This window comes from Lissotriton helveticus, chromosome 12 (genome assembly GCF_964261635.1).
Source record: "Lissotriton helveticus chromosome 12, aLisHel1.1, whole genome shotgun sequence".
Lineage (NCBI taxonomy): Eukaryota > Metazoa > Chordata > Amphibia > Caudata > Salamandridae > Lissotriton > Lissotriton helveticus.
Window position 1 is genome coordinate 308591063 of NC_136073.1, and position 17545 is coordinate 308608607.

The 17545-nt window shown below is 50.2% G+C and overlaps 1 protein-coding gene across 1 annotated transcript in view; it reads right to left on the reverse strand.

The window, feature by feature from the left end:
• Positions 1-17545, reverse strand: part of GAN (gigaxonin) — a 320191-nt gene that overhangs the window by 73045 nt on the left and 229601 nt on the right. The window lies entirely within an intron of this gene.

Consider the following 17545-nt stretch of genomic DNA (forward strand, 5'->3'; position numbering starts at 1 on the left):
GTCGGATCCATCCGAAGAAAAGCCGGGTCAGAATCCGGGGCCCGTTACTTCTTAAGGAGCCTGGAAGAAGCAGCCTTCGTCACCGCGGGAGTGAGGAACAATTCCTCGGCGGGCTCTACCAATCCTGGTACTAGAGGCAGTAATGGTCGAGACAGGTGCTTTTTATGGAGCGTCTCGAAAATCACGGACGTCGTGGGAGTAGGCACTGTCACCGTGATGCCCAACTTAGCTGCACCCCTCAGTAGAACATCCACCGGCGACACCCTCGTCCCAGGGGATTCCAACAAAGTCGGTGAGTAGGTTCTGGTCCCAGAAGTCGTGTGGAACTGTGATCTGCACTTCCTGTGGCGTCGTCTTGATCTCGTTGACAACCTGTGACGACTCCGCGATCTCCCACTCTGACCGGAACAAGAGCGGGATCTCCTTGCCTTTGGACGCTCCACCGGCCTCACTGGAGCAGGCGACCGTGGCCTGACTGGGGGCCTCGGCTGAGGAGTCCCCTTAGGCGGAGTCGGGTATCGTGGCAGCGAAACTGACCTCAGAGGAACGACAGGAGGTTCGTCAGTTGGAAGTCGAGGAAGAGGTTGAGGCTGAGGTTGAGGAGGAGGGAGGTGGAAGCAGAGGCGGGGGGGGGGGGAGAGGGAGTCCGCGGAGGAGGTTCCTTGGGCAAGGGGGGAGACGGTGGAGTCGACCTCGGCTTAGGAGCCCGGTGACTCTCCCTTCTTCTCAGGAGAGGAGGTGTCTCCTACCGGCACATGCCGCCGGCTAGAATGACTCCTGGCGCAAGAACTCCTTCTGCGCCTCTTTGGCGTCGAAGAACGTCGCCCCGACGGCGACCGTCGGTCCCTCGACGTCGACTGCCCCCTTCTCGACGGCGAACGCCTCCTTCTCGACAGCGAACGCCTCCTTCTCGACAGCGAGCGTCCCTTTCTCGACGGCGAACGCCTTTGCCTCGACGGCGATCGCCTTTGCCTCGACGGCGACCGCCTTTGCCTCGACGGCGACTACCTTCGCCTCGACGACCAGCGGCTCTTCGAAGCCGAACGTCTGCGAGACTTCGACGTCATCCTCGACGTCATGGATCCCCTCGACGCCGACCTCCTCTTCTTCGCCAACGGCGAACGGCGGTGTCACCTGGATGGCGAGCGCCGATGCCGGGCCACCTCTCGACGTCGAATACTCGCCGACTACGATGAAACCGTCACTGGAGATCTCGACGGCGGTCTATTCAGTTCCCTCGACGCCGAGCGTCGACGCCGCTGCGACCCAGAGCCCTGGGGAGACGGGGAACATACTGTAGTCATCCCTCTCGACGCCGTCGTCGGTGCTATCGACGCCGACGGAGAATGGGGACGCTTGCTGGTCTTCCTGCCACTGGGGCGCCCCCCAGAGGCCTCAGCATGGGCAGAGGAAGTCTGCCCAGACACACTTTGTGCTTTCAGTCTTCTGTCTTCCAGGCCTTGGAGCCTGATCTTCATCCTATCTATCAGGGTCCTGGAAGAGAATCCCTGGCAAATGTCACACTCCTCTGGGACATGAGATGAGGGAAGGCAGATGATGCACACCTCGTGTGGGTCAGACTTGGCCTTCTTCCTAGAACACTCTGGGCATTTGTCAAACAAAGCAGACATTTTGACAAATAAAAGAGTGCTCAGAAACACACAGGAGGAAAACACCAAAGTACTTCGAATGAAAGTACTCAAAACACTTGAAAAGGTGAAAAAAAATCACTAAATAAACCCTAAAAAGGGAGAGCTCAATGCTCGAGGGTCCTGCTAGCAGGAGCCGGAAAAAAGAACTTAAAGTAAAGGGGACCTGCAGTGCATTCTGGGATAATGAGAGTTCTGGAAAGTTCTTTTAAAGGCACAGTATCCTGTTTTGAGCCACATAATGGCAGCCTATGAGGCTTGTCTGTCCACTTCTTCCTCTCTATCATTCCTGAGGGTTTTGCTGGTAAAAGCACGTTTTTCTATGTGGAAAAACCGGGACAGGCTGTGCTGTTTGTGGATTTTTTGTGGAATTTCTAGTTGAAGTACTGGACAGTGTAGCCTGTGGATATAGGCTGCATTATCTGTCTTTAAATTCTCTCTTAAGTGTCTGGTGCAGTTCTGCATTTTTTGACAATTTAAGAGATTATTTTGATGGGTCCGCGCACATGGGCGGGACTATTCACTAGATTATGACTATACACAGAGATCCCCTACTACAGAAGCAGCGTGATTATTTTTCTTGGATGTATATATATCAAGCAACCATGTTTCTTAAAAAGAAGAAAAAAAAATCTGAGTGATTGACAAGATTTGTGAGTCTTGACTCGGAACGGGGGAGGAGATGGCGGACTGATTCTGCCGAGAGCTCCGCTCCATCCTGTGTTATCCTACTTACTGCTACCACCACGAGGCAAGTGATTGTTGAGGCAGAGTGCAGGACGAGGTCGCTATACTGGTCTCCCTTCTGCGGTTTCCTGCCTGCAGCGGCATCGGTGTTACATCTACACCGCGGAATACTGCAGAGGAGTATCAGATGTCCCTGCTGCATTTATGTACAGAGGATGATACTGGCTGCTATTGCGGCATGGCTCCCTGCCCACGAACGTCAAGAATTTTACAATGATTTCTAAGGGAGCTTGTCCCTGTCGGGCCTTGTTGCTTTTTCCGGGAATGTTTTTCTTTCGTTGCGGATGCTGCAGCTTTGTGGGCGCGGAGTATACGACCTAGCGTTTTTGGCTGTAAGCTCTTGGTTGAATCTGCACAGTGTAAAAGAAATGGCACAACAGAAGGGTAATACTTCTTGAGGGACCTGTGGCACACGAGGAGCCACTAAAAATCGAGGTGAAGAGCTGGCGCCACAGCAGGAGGAGGACATAGGATCTAACTAACTCAGCACCAACACCCTCACAAGTGGAGCACCCTATTCTGAAGCTACTGAAGACAGGGGCTGCACAAGAGGTGGTCGTGGCCACATCTAAAGAGTCGATACCGGGGAAGTTTCTCATCTGGCAGAGACTTTAATGGCAATCAGAAAAAACACTTTAATGGCAGCAGCGGCAGCAATTCCACCGGTGAGAACATCTTCCTCTCTACAGCACGTTCAAGGCTGCCCACAGGGTCGGGGCGTGGACCAGGATGTGAATCGGGGGCAAGAACATGGTAGGAGCACGCCAATGGGGAATATTCTGCGATCCTCAGCTCTGGCTTATTGGCACCTCAAATAGGGCTTTCACCAGATGCTACTGGAGTGCATGCTGTCCTAGAATCTTCAATAAAGGAACTCTGGAGTATCACGCAACCGACTAATGTAAGTACTATTCACGATAATAACCACGAGCCACGAGCAAGGAGGTCTACCGATGTTGATGGCTGTCCAAGTACTATACTGAGGGAGGGTACAGAGGATGAAGAGGGCCTGCTATTGGGTGGAAAGTTGGCAAATTACTAACAAAACCTTCAGTGTATAACGCACAAGTTACTTACCTTCTGTAACAATATATCTGTAAGTAAACATTAGTTTGTGATAGATTCCTTACCGTAGAATTACTCCCAGGCGTCTGAATGGATCCGGGAAGTTTTCGTCAGCAGTACCCCTGCACGTCGGAAGGTGGCGTTGGTCTGCTCCGTGTCCGTTGTCGGCGTCGTGGTTGCCGGGATGACGTCGCGGTAGGTACTTATACGCCGCCCTCGTGCGCTGACGTCAGGTCTGTACACGACTTTCCGCGCCAGGAACGCAGAGCCATGCAAGAAACTGACCACTGGTGCATTGAAACTAAGGTCCTGAAACGGATGATCTTAACCCTAGAAATCGGTTCACAGAACGGGGAGGATGGGTGGGGCATAAAGGAATCGATCACTAACTAATGTTTCGTACAGATATATCGTTACCGAAGGGAAGTAACTTGTGCATCTGAAAGAAACACGTTAGTGATAGATTCCATACCCGTAGACTAAGATACCCCAGCAATACCAAACCCAGGTGGTGGGTCTGTGAACTAAAAATCACACCAGAAAGTCCTGGAGAACAGAACAGCCAAAGAAGCAGTCTCTGCAGACTTGGCTGTCTAGGCAATAGTGCTTGGTAAACGTGTGCATCGAGGCCCACGTAGCTACCTGACAGATGTCATGCAAGGGAACTCTCTGTCCCAAAGCCATAGTGGCGGTCGTCGCCATGGTAGAATTGGCGAGTAGCCCCACTGGAGGCTCCTTTCTAGCCAAATAATAGCATGCTTCGATGCACAGAACGACCCACCAGGAGATGGTCCCCCTGTGCACGGCCCGGCCTTTCTTGGTGCCAACGTAGCCAACAAAAAGCTGATCTTCCACCCAGAACGGTTATGTGCGGTTCAGATAGATTGAGACCGCACGTTTTGGGTCCAAAAGGTGGAGCCGCTCTTCCTCTTTTGAGAGATATGGAGGCGGAAAGAAGGTGGGCAAAGTGATGGTCTGCCCGATGTGAAAGGCAGTGACAACTTTTGGCAGAAAAGGTGTTCGTAGGACAACTTTGTCCGGATGGACAGAAAGAAAAGGAGGTTTAGAAGAAAGAGCCTGGAGCTCACTCACTCTTCTGGCAGAGGTGATGGCAACTAGGAAAGCAGTCTTTAAAGTGAGAAGACGAAGAGGACAGTTGTGAAGTGGCTCAAAAGGAGCACACATCAGATAGGTCAAAACAAGATTCAAGTCCCACTGAGGCATCACGAAAGGGACAGGAGGGAACATGTGCGTAATGCCTTTCAAGAATCTATTTACAACAGGGGACTGGAAAAGGAAAAGGCTGATCAGGGAGCCTTATAAAGGCTGAAATGGCCAAAAGATAGCCCTTGATAGTGCCCAGAGCAGAGCTCTGCTGGGCCAAGGAAAAAAGGAACAGAAGAACTCATGAAAGAGGATCCACAGCCTTTGCTGTGTACCATGCTACAAATTTGTTCCACCTGCAGGCGTATACTGTTTTAGCGGAGGGACACCTGACTGCCAAGATGACATCACAGACTTCGGGAGGAAGGTCAAAAGCGGTCAACTGTCACCGCTCAATCTCCATGAATGGAGGTGGAGTCTGGACAGGTTCGGGTGGAAGACCCTCCCCTGTTGCTGCTGCAACAGAAGATCCTCCCAAAGAGGCAGTCAGATCGAGGGATCGATGGCCATGCTGGGTAGCTCAGGATACCAGTATCTTTGTGCCCAATCCAGAGCCACAAGGATGATTTGGGTCCGGTCACGCCTGATCTTCTTCAGCACTTTGGGCAGAAGTGGTACAACAGACCGCAACTTCACTCATAATGTGAAAAGCGTCGCTGAACTAGTCCCGCCGTGGAAATTCCAATGCGCAGAACTGCTGACATTGCACGTTCTCTTCAGTGGCGAATAGATCTAACCAAGGCTCTCCCCACTGCTGAAAGAGACCGTGCGCCACGCCCGAGTGCAGTCGCCATTCGTGATCCATCATGCACCGACGGCTGAGTTTGTCCGCCCTGGCGTTCAGAGAACCAGCCAGGTGTAGAACCACCAAGGTAATGCCCTGATGTTCCAGCCATTTTCAGAGGTGCAGAGCCTCCTGATATAGGGTCCACAACCACACCCGCCCTGTTTGTTGCAGTATCACATTGCGGTGGAGGTGTTGTCCGTGAACACGTGCACCACACTTCCCCCGGACATAGAGAAGGAATGCCTTCGGTGCAAGTCGGTTCGCCTGAAGCTCCAAAAGGTTGATGTGGAGGCCGGACTCCGTCAGAGACCAGAGTCCTCTGATCTACGCCTCTCCCATGTGTCCACTCCATCCCAGGAGGGACGCATTTGTCACCTCTGTGTGCTCCGGTTGGGGAAGGGAGAGGGAACTCCAATTGTTCCAATTGCGATTCGTGAACCACCACTGCAATTGTCGTGCAGTGCCCTCTGAGATCTGGATGTGATCGGAGAGGTTGCCCTGAGGCTGTGCCTACTGAGACTTCAGGTCCCACTGAAGAACCCGCATATGCCATCTGCCATAGTCTACCAACAGGATGCAGGTGGCCATCAGGCCCAGCAGCCGTAGGGTCATCCTCACCGAACCCGGAATAGAGGCTGAAAGATCGGAATCATAGCCTGAATATCCCAGACTCCCTGCTCAGGAGGATAAACCCAATACTGCGTCGAGTCCAGAACCGCCCCGATGAAAGGGAGCTTCCGGGAGGGAATCGGTGCAAGTTGATGGAGTGCCCCAGCAAATGCAGGAGGTCGGCTGTAATCTGGAGGTGGGAGACGACTGTCTGGGGCGAGCCCGCCTTCAACAACAAGTCGTCGAGATAGGGGAAGAATGGAACCTCTGATCTGCGCAGATGGGCCGCGACCACCGCCATCCCTTTCGTCAACACCTGAGGGGTACTGGTAAGACCAAAGGGAGCACAGTGAATTGAAAATGCTCGTGGCCTACTGTGAATCACAGGTAACCCCTGTGGGCCGGTAGGACGGGGATGTGGAAATATGCGTCCTGCAAGTCCAACGCTACCATCCATTCTCCAGGGTCAAGAGCAGACAAGATCCGAGCCAGAATTAGCATCTTGAACTTCTCCTTCCGGAGGAAGCGGTTGAAGTCTCTGAGGTCCAAGATAGAACGCAGGCCCTTGTCCTTCTTGGTTACCAGAAAGTAGTGGGAATAGCAACGACGACCTACTTCTGGCACAGGAACGCGCTCGATGGCCCCCTTGGCCAAGAGGGCCGTAACTTGCTCTTGTAGTTGCAGATGATCCCCACACATGCGGTGGTTCTGGGGTGGCATGGCTGGCGGGGTATTCTCGGAGGGGCGGGAGTAGTCCCTTCGGATAATTTGCAGCACCCACCTGTCCGAAGTGATGGTACGCCAGTGGGGGAGGTGATGGCGAATCTGGACGCTCACTGGCGTCTGATGGGCCTGAAAGCTCGGACTAGGAAGGCTTTGAGGCGGATGCTGCGTGGTGAAGGTGGTCTGACACGCTCGCTGGCCCCACCACGGCAGGGCCCACGTCCGTGGTCGTGTCGAGGTTGGTTCTATGGCTTGTGGCTAACAAATGTGTCAGGCGCCCCTTCCGTTGCCACGAAAGGGACAAAAAGTCGAAGTGGTCGTGCACATGGTGGAAAGGCCCAAGGACTTGGCCGTAGTCCAGGAGTCCTTAAAGCGATCCAGCACATGATCGTTTTTGTCTCCAAAAAGGCGATGTCCATCAAAGGGAATGTCCATAAGGGTGTTTTGGACATCTCCCGAAAAGCCAGTGGACCGCAGCCAGGTGTGGAGGCGGAGCGCCACCGTCATGGAAATCGCTCTGCCTAGCGAGTCTAGGGTGTCCAGTCCACACCGTATGGTGAACTTCGCTGCATCCCTCCCCTCAGCAGCAGCCTGGGAGAGCACGGTCCGGGCCTCCTCCGGACACTGAGGCAGTACTTGTGCAACCGTATCCCACACAGAGTCGGAATAACGGCCCAAGAGGCATGCGTTGTTCACCGACCACAGCGCTAAGCTGGCAGATGAAAACAGTTTCTTACCAAACTGCTTCAGCTTCTTGGATTCCCTATCCGGAGGAGCAGTAGGGAATGCGATCTGGGAAGTAGCAGCCTGGATAACCAGACTCTGGGGGGGGGGGGTGGACAGAAAAGCAGGGTCGCCTGGAGTCGGGCAGTGGCGTCTGGCCACGTTCCTATCCACAAGAGCCCCTGTGGGGGGCCTGGACCAAGTGCCCCTAAGAACGTCAGTTAGTGCTTCATTGAACTGTAGCAGAGGCTCCGAAGAGCTTACTGCCGGCTGGAGCACCTAAGTGAGGAGGTTAGTCCTCAGGGCCACCGTAGGGAGTTCGAGGTCAAGGGCCTCGGCTGCCCTATGCAAAACCACACCATAGGTCGCTCCCACCTGCAAATCCACAGAGGGAGGAGACAGGAAGCCAACGTCAGGCTATTGGTCAAGACCAATGGCATCACCCAACTCTTCTGTCCAGGCCAGCTCCAACTCACACTGCTGTGTGAGAGGGTCCTCAGACCCCCTCCCAGTCCTCCCCCTTCCTCCATGGCCTGAGGAACAGGTTGAAAAGATGGAGGCTGAACATAGGGATAGAAATCCCCCATCAGCGTCGGAATCAGCGTCGAATGAAGCTGGACCGGCACAGTGTTCAGTTCGGAGCTGAAACTGGGGCCGACGTCGTCCGAGGTACAGGACGACGTCACAGGCAGTACCAGGGGAGTTGACGGTGGTGCATGAGTCGTGAGGTCACCCGGCGTCGAACGGGATCCAAGCCTGGATACAAGGTGCTCCTGCAACGCCAGGACCGAAGTAGTCGCTGGTGCCGTGGCCGAAGCTGCCGGCAGCACAGGGCAAGGACCCTCAGTCGGGCCTGCAGGCCCAAAGGCACACCGGTGGGGGACGACGGACCAAAAAGGGCAGCCATAGCTGCAAGAAAGTCTTACACCTGGGCTGGAGTCGCTCCCGGACCCAGAAAGGATGGGTAGGCCGAGGTCAACTACACTGGCTCCGCCGGAGCCGCGGGGGTGGTACTGCCCGCACCCTCAGCCGCGCGACCGGCAAGGGGAAGTCGGAGGACGATGACACTTCTGTGACTTCTTTTCAGAGCACCTCGACTTGCCCGACCCGGAGTGCGAGGACTTGGAACCTGAAGAATGGTGATGGTGGCTCCACGACCGGTCCTTCAACTTCCTCCTCGACCAGGACATGGAACGGCACGGAGCCGACTGTCGGACTCCTAGCAACTTTCAGGACCGCTCCCGCAAAGTCTTCGGCGCCATGGCCAGACAGTCGGAGCACGACCTGGAGTGATGGTGGCGCTCCGGGCAGTAGAGACACACGTTGTGGGGGGTCGGCCACCGACGACAGGCTCCGCAGGACTTAAAACCGGGCTTCCCTACTTGGCACCAGGAGTCGATAGACTTGAAAAATGGAGACAAAAAAATCTCAAAAGCTCAGTCAAAAAATTACTGGGGGTACTTGCTTTTCCCGGATCTGCGCTTGCTGGCGCGGAAATAGAAAGAACTGAAGTCAGTGCGCCAGGGCGGCCGGACGCAGAGCAGACCGATACCACCTACCGACGCTCAGGGGTACTGCTGATGAAAACTTTCCAGATCCAGTCTTACGCCTGGGGGTAATTCTACACTAAGGAATCCATCACTAACGTGTTTCTTTCAGATGCAATAAATAAACAGCCAATGGCTATTTGGTAGGGGAGACTATGGAACATCACTGCTATAGAAAAGATAAAGTTACTTACTGCGGTAATGATCACTGGTGGATCCTCTTATCTACGCAGGTTCCTCACCTCTAAAAAAAAGTTAACCCGGGTGTCATACTGGATCTGAAATGTCAAAGCTTTAATTTCGCTGGTAGAGGATGCTGGCTCGCATCGGCGTATTAAGTGCCGTCAGATGACAATCAGAACCATATAGTCCCACCCCGGCGCAACATCAGTTTCCATTCATTTTTCCCCAGCCTTCGATGTAAGTGTGTAGAATGACTTTGACAGAGTAGCGCAGTGCGCAAATATAATTTTTGGGCGTCTTATTAACTTTCCCTATAACAATCAGTCAAACAGGGAGGCAAGCGGGCCAGTGAGTAATCTGCAGGTAGATGGAGTATCCACCAGATAGATAGTTACTGCAGGAAAGTAACTTTCTCTTCTGATGGATACTTCTACTTTCCAAAAATTCCTGCCAAACTAATCTGGCGAGGTGGCTGTCTTTGTGCATTTCTGAATGCAGGCAGTAATGCCTGGCAAAGGTGTGCAGCGATGCAGACATAGCTGCCTTGCATATTTCTGCCACAGAGCAAGAGCAGAAATTGTAGATTTGGCCATGCTGGAATGGGCCCTCTCCCTTTCTGGTGGGTCCTTCTTGGGCAGAGTAGCAGGATTTGTTGCATAGGATGACCCACCTCGAAGTGTTTTTTTCTGCACCACTTTACCTTTCTTGGCACCACAGTACCCCATGAAGAGCTGATTGTCCAGTTGTGAATCACTAGTGCAGTTTACGTAGTGCTGGACAGCCAGCCTAGGATACAACCTGTGCAGCCACTTCTCCTCCCTAGTGGGATTTGATGAGCGATAAAAGGTTGGAAGAGTCATGGAGTGAAAGATGGGATGGAGTCATCACTTTTGTCAGGAAAGCAGTGTTGGTCCACAACACCAACTTTTTATGGTAAAAAGAGGCGAGGGGGACTAAGCCTGTTGTGCGCTCACCTGCCTAGCTGGAGTTATTACCTCTAGAAAAAAACAAATATTTTCAAAATTAGAATCCTTAAGGGACAACTATGCAGGGGCTCAAATGAAGTCGACAAAAGAAAATTTAAAATAAAATTAAGATCCATATGGGCTACAACAAATGAGGATACAGATTTGTCAATTCCTTCAAAAAACACATTAAAATATGGAATTTGAGAAGGGATTGCTGCTTAGGCAAAACGAGTAACGCCGACAATGCAGCCAGATACTCCTTGACAGTGCCAATTGCACAACACCTCCTCGCTGAGGAAAGTGCGTAATGCAGGACTCGAGACAACTTGGCCCGTAAGGGTTGTACATCGTTGTCTGCACACCATTTGTTTTTTTATTTCTTATTATTATTTTCGAAAGATTTATATAGCGCAAATATGACCCGGGGGGGTGGGGAGGCATCAGCGCGCTTTACAATTTAACAATCACAAAAGGTACAGGAAGTAGTAACAAAAACTAACAGATCAACATACAATCATAACAGTAAACCAAGTGTGAGGAGAGTGTGTTCTAGAGTGCCTGACAAGCGGGGGTTCTAGAGCAGGGTTCTAGAGCAGGTATGTGTTGCTTAGTAGTAATTTAACTTCCTTTTTGAAACAAGCAGTTGAGGGATTTAATCTGATTTCAGTAGGTAGGAAATTACAGATTCTTGGGACAATACCCGAAAAAGGTCGAGGATCTAGAGCCACCAGAGAGCTCAAGTTTTTGTGTGAGGTATATTGGAGTGTTGAAATGTAAGGCTTTGTGGGTCATTCACACAATTTTTAGTTGTATCCTTGCTTCATATGGGAGCCAATTTAGGGATTTCAGCTCCTCAGGCGTGAAATGGTTGTTTCTATTAGAACCTGTGATGAGCCTTGCAACAGAGTTGATAGAGGCCCTTGGTGGAACCATCTTAGATATAGGAAAGTCAGTTAAAAGGGCAATGTGCTGACAAGTGATGTCAACCACCTCCGGTGGCAGGTGAAAGGAGCGGAGGTTCCCTGCTCCATATCTAGGCATGTCGTTGGAGGCCTCAAAGATTGGGGTGCAGCACCATCTCCTCCAATTGGGAGAAGTGGTCCGATCTGAATGGCATCCTGAGCGGGAGACATGTGGAATAGCGCCAACGATCTGGATACCACACCCTCCTTAGCCAATCCATAGCAACGAAAAGGACTTGGACCCAGTCTTGGCAAATATTCTTCAATACCGGAGAAAGGGTATTGGGAGGGGTATATGGGGGGGGGGTGGAGGATAATGCAGCTGAAATTTCCACCTGAACTGACTCACATCCCCGAAGGCCTTCATCAACATATTCTGGAGAAGAGGCATTGAGCATGTTCTGGCCAGGCTAAAAAATACACCAAAGGAGTGCCTTACTTAGCGAAGATGTCCAGGACTACCTGTAGTGGAATGTGGTAGGTGATAATGGGGTAAACCCTTTGTTCACCGACCTGGGTCAGCATATAGTTACAAAAAGAAGTGGTCGGTTACACAACATATTCATAGAGTTCATTTCATCCAAAAAAAAAAAAATATTTCAAAGGTACACATCAGTCATGTCAAAACAAAACTGAATTTAATTCAGCTGTAAGCAGTGGTATTCAATTTATACACAGTTATATAGTATTTGATTCATACATTACATAACGGTGAATGTGGTCACTATTCAAAATAGTGCTCAATGAGTGTCAAAAGGAGGGGTTCCAGATTCAGTAGGGTAGGGGGTGGTTGGAATAGATGGAGGGACAAAGAAAAGGAATTGTGTCCTGTAAACAATTCAAAATTAATCTTGAAGCATTTCCTGTCTATAATAGATCACGCTGTTCCCTATACAAACAATACACGAAAACCAAAAATGGCAAATCCTAGCGTGACGTGTATGTTGTAGAGTAATGTTGTCGACGTTTCGACCCCAGTCATAAGGGCGGGTGATTCCTCAGTTTAGGGTCTTCATCAGGACAGTGAGGAAAGAGTTAGTGAGCACATTGAGTCAGGCGTAACGTGGAGTCCCACCTCAGTTGAAGACTTGCGCCGTTGTCGGTGTTTAGATTCTTTAAAATTGTCCGCCTTGGGTAGATGATGGCAGTCCCAGATAGGGAAATGGCGTGGGATTTGAAAATATTCCTTAATTTCGTGTAGGTTAGTGTGTTGTCAGTCCAGCACCAACTTAACGGATTAGTCTGTGAAAAGTTTCTCACATCATCTGTTTCATGCTGGAGTGAATCCGCGGCATGGAAAAAAGCCATATGGCTGTAGTGTTTGTCAAGATCTGACATACAAACCTTGGATGGAGGGGGGTGCCAGCCGAATCATTTCAGTCCCAACACGTTGGTGTGAAGAACATGTTCTTCCGGAGACCAGAGACTCCTGATCTACAGATCCTCGAGGTGAGCTCGCCACCTCTAGGTGGAAGCATCCGTCATTATTGTGGCCACAGTCAGAGGGGAGTAAAGGCTATCCCACAACTCAGGGTCGCCTCATCTCCCCACCAATCAACTTCATCCGCACTAGTGGAGATCACAATAAGAGTCAGCCAGATCCTCCCTTTACTGTAGCCACTGCCTGCTGAGGCACCATTGCAGGGCTCTTTTGTGCCAATGTGCATGCATAACTAGAAGAACGCAGGGAGCAAGAAAAACGAGGAATCTCAGGACTGGAACTCACAAGCCTTGTCGAAAGGGCAATACTATTTGCCTAAATGTCACCAATCCCCTAGTTGGATTGAAGGCATGGAGAAGAGTGGTGTCCAGAACTGACCGTTCAGGAAAATTATGAAAACAATGCTGTTCTAGTCTCTGGTTCTGTGCTGGCTGAGCGCCAAGATATACCTCTGGGCATGATTCATTGTGCTTCATCAAGTTTTATTAAGATAACATTACTATTACATGAACTGCTGTCCCTGGAAGGCCCTCAGGTGAGATTTGGGCTTGATGATGGAAAAGCCCAGATCCAACAGCAGGGACACCTTAGACTGCAGATGACACAACTCCGCTTTGATCAGCCAGTCCAGGTATGGGAAAACTGAGATGTCTGATCATCTGAGGTGAAGACTTGAGACGCTCATGTCAATCCAAATGTAAGGATCCAAGCGTCGTTTCCACAGGAGTGCCAGGAACCGCTGACAAGACCAGCCCTTCCCCCCTGCACCTATTGCGTCTATCAAGCACTAGAACGCAATGGTGGTATGGAGGGAAAGGAGGGAACAAAACAAGGAAAGGCAGGGAAGAAAACAGGACTCTTCGGGCTGGTATCCCTCAGGGTGAAGGCAGACACTAAAAGGAATGGGTTAGGTTAATGCAAATCAACAACAGACAGATAACAATCATGAAACCCTATACTTCTATCTTACCTAAAAGACAGTGAGAGGGTTCGTCAGTAACTGGTTGAATTGACATATGTCGCAATACTGAACCAGCAATTGTTTGCAGACGTGATGCCTATCTACAACAGCAAAGGACGTTATAGCTTTTGGTTGCTTAAAGAGTATGTAAGAACTGTAAACAATAATCTCTTACCATGCTGTACCAAAATTAGGGGCTCTGACTGTTAAGATTGAGGCAATGTGAATGATCTATGTCTCATCTGTAAATGCAATAAATCTAATGTAAGAATTCACAATCTTGCTGCAGGGTAATAGAAATAAATGTGGCGCTAATAGCGCTTTACCCGTTCTTCATGCCCACGCACTGTGACGATTGCCAGCCTCCAATAAGACACCAGTGAGTCCACAATAAAGAAACAAAAAAAAGGATAAAAGTCCTGGCGGACCACAACTCCCACAATCCCTCAGTGCGATCCCAGGCCCTTACTCCGCAAGTCCGTCCGCCGGCGGAACAAAGAGTGTCCGGCCGACGGGCAGAACCGCAAAACCCAGGCCTAGGACTCCCTCAGGACCGGAGAGAAGACAGCCGGCTCAGGAGGGAGATTGATTCAAATATCGGTTCCGTCCAAATTGCAGGAAAATGAAGGACGAACCGCTATGGGACTCAGGATGACGGGGCGGAAGAGCGGTTACGATACGCAAAAACGTGTATCTGACAAACAGCCTGGGACCGCTCAGAAGGCAGCCGGCTACAAAACAGGATCAGGAAAGCGCTTCAGGGATCAGAGGATGCCTTAGCACGGACGGCTCAGAGACAACGGAAACGACTTCCACGGAAGTGACGTGTTCGATCGGAAACACTGAGGCACTAGAACGCGAAGCCCAGAGAAGCGGGGAAGTCAGGCTTTTGGCTCTAGCCGTTCCCCTCGCGCATGCGTGTTACATGGGCAGCGCAATCCGATCGGAGGACTGGCAGGCGTGACACCAAAAATGAGTACTGCTAACTGTTAGTGTGTGGAACTCACTACAAAACATGAATACTTCTGATGAGACCACAGGATTGGAATGTGTAAGTTGGCATCCTGCAGGTCCAATGACCCTACATCAACATCAGTAACACTTGAGCTACAGTGGGGGAGGGGGGGGGGGGAAGGCTGGCTGGAGGGATCCACACCCCTTATCTCTGCTTCTACCTTTGTACAGGTTTTGGGGTAGTTGACTTTGCAGCTGATAAGTTTGTCGCTGCAGAAAGGAGAAGATCCTGGAGAATCCCTGAAAGCAATGAAACAGTCTGCAGTCTTTTTGGGGATGAGACTGTTGCGGACCCAAAGAACGAGCTGTAGCCTTGCTGCTCTTGAATTTTTCTAGGGCTGCATAGACTTTCTCTATGAATAGACACCCGTAATGAAAGGGTAGGGCAATAAGACTAACCTGCACCTCACTAGAAAAGCCTGATGTTCTGAGCAAGGCATGGTTCCTGATGGAGACTGCCAGTGCTCACTGCTCTTTCCAGCAGAATCGAGGCCTGATGATTATACGGCGCAACACATTCTGGCCATGCTGCAACACTTCGTAGAAATGGCCATGCATATCTTCTGGAACATTTGGCCTAATCAGTGAGGTCATGTCCCATAAGGTGTAGGACTAACGGGCCAATAGGCAATCAGAACAAAAGGACTTGAGGGTCATATTTCCAGCTGCGAAGATATTCTTTCCCCATGCTTTAAGCCTTCTGGGTTCCCTGTCCTTTTGGAATCTTTGACCAAGGGCACGTGCCTTTCATCACCTCAGAAAAAAATATCACTGGATCACCAAAGTATCCGGGAATGGGTGCAGAGAGATAAATGGAGGGTCTCCAGGAACAGGGCAAGAACACCTGACTACAAGCCTATTGACTACTGGTGCAGAGGAAGGTTTCTCTCAAGCTGCCAGCAAAGGCTCCGCTTAGGCCTCGTTGAAAGGCAGTGGAGATTCCAAAGTAGAGATGGGGTGGGGTTGGAGAACCTCTGCGAGGACATCAGTCTTCACATGCACAGAAGGTAGGAGTAGGTCCAAGACTTCAGCCACTTTCTTGACCACCAAATTGAATGGCATAACCTTCTCGTTTGGGGGACCAGGTTTGTCAAAGAGGTGATCTTCCCCTCACCTCTTTAGAGGCATACAGATTCAAGGGGTTGAATCTTAGCAAATACATCAAGTAACCTCTGGCTTTAGTCCTTTGCCTCAATTAGTCTGTTTTCCAGAACACTTTTGGCCCTGAGGAGAATCCCCTTTGATTCATAGGGATTCGAAACGCGTAGGCCTTTTTCCACTGGTCTGCTTCTTTTGTTCTGTTTGTCTTGTGCTGATTTGTACCGCACTTGATTTCCTGTCCACCAACTCCATATAACTTATGGTTTGAATATAAGTTATTGCTAAGAAACCGCTTGAGTTGATCGCTCCACAGAAATGATTTTGTGATTACTATTGTTGAATTTAGAGCAGACCCCCTATACTTCCCATACTGGTGCATTGAACCTTCCAGTTTATGGGTAGCATCTTTGTGTTTTGAATGTTTGAATGTGAGTGGTATGACTGTGATATGCTTGATTAGTGAAGTTGTGATTGTTATTTTATCCTATTGTGTCCTATTTTTCATTCTTGCGCTTACAATTTTTCAAACTCTTAAGAAATGTACCAAGTAAACACATTTGGCTTTTTCAAATATACCAAATAAACAGCTATTAAATAGCAATACCCAGCTTTGAATTTGATTTCTTCTTTGGATGCCATTAGGTGTGTTAAATGAGCATATCAGTATTGGCATATTCTTTTGTTATGTTGTCAATTAGTCTATGACACTTCCTCCAGGAACACTTCTGAGGAGTGGGGTCCCTAGGGAGAGAAGACAGTGCTGATGGCTCAGAGCTTGGCTTCAATGTAGGCGAGGGTGGCGGTGTTGAAGCTTTGGTGGTGCTACTGATGGAGGAATTGCATAGTTGTGTGCCGGAGAGACGACAGGAGCCTGTGCCATAGGTCCGGCACCTTGAACCTGAACATCGGAGGCTGAGTGGAGGTCCAAGTCCCAAGGGCATACCAGAAAGAATCAAGGACCTCCCGCAAATGCCATCCATAGCATTGAGAAAACGCTGCTGAATTTGCACCCAGCTGCAGGAACTCTGATAACGGATACTGGGCTGCAAGGTCTGGTACCAAAGGGGCCAGTGCCGATCGATCCAGGAAGGATGGAGCCAGAGCCAATGGAGTTGGCTCAAAGGTCAGGCCAGCTGTGAAACCAGTATGGAGCCAGTAGGAGCAGGTTCTGAAGGCTCCACCATGATTAACTCCAGCTCCAAGAAAGAAGATCTTGTGGGAGATCGGGTCATCTGGCTGACTAAGCTTGAGCATGCTTCTTGAGTTTTCTGTGCTTCTTTTTCTTTGCTCTAGATTTGTGAGGAGGGAGATCTGGATCTTGGCTTAGACCAATTACTACTTCGCCTGTCATTCGGAGCCATAAAGGGTTTGGTCGTGCATGCCCCACGTGTATGCATTCTTAATAGGAGTTGCAGCTACACATGAATGGTGGTCAGAACCGAAGCACCACACGCAGATTGTGAACAGGTCATAAATGAACATCTTTCCATAGCAATCTCTACAGGACTTCAAGCTCAAATACTTCGGAGAGACATGGCGCTAAACTAATAACAATTTTGCGTGAGGAGAACTCACCACTCTCAAAAGCGAGCAAACTCCAAATCAGGATTGAAGGCCTAGAAAAAAATTGAATTCATGTTGTTGCGCCTGGGTAAGCGGTATATGGCTTCAGTGACGTCATCTGATGTCACTCCTTGCATCAATTTGAAGCCATCACTCCCTATCGGTGACCTGAGAGCTTTGAAGTTTCCAGACCCAGTCTGACACTTGGGATTATTCTTCAGATGAAGAATCTGCAGGTCAAAGTATCCACCAGAACCCCACCTCTATGCGAAATAAGATTGTGGCCACTCCCTTGACTGCAATGACCCGTCTTACAAACAAAGGCAATTGCCTTCCTC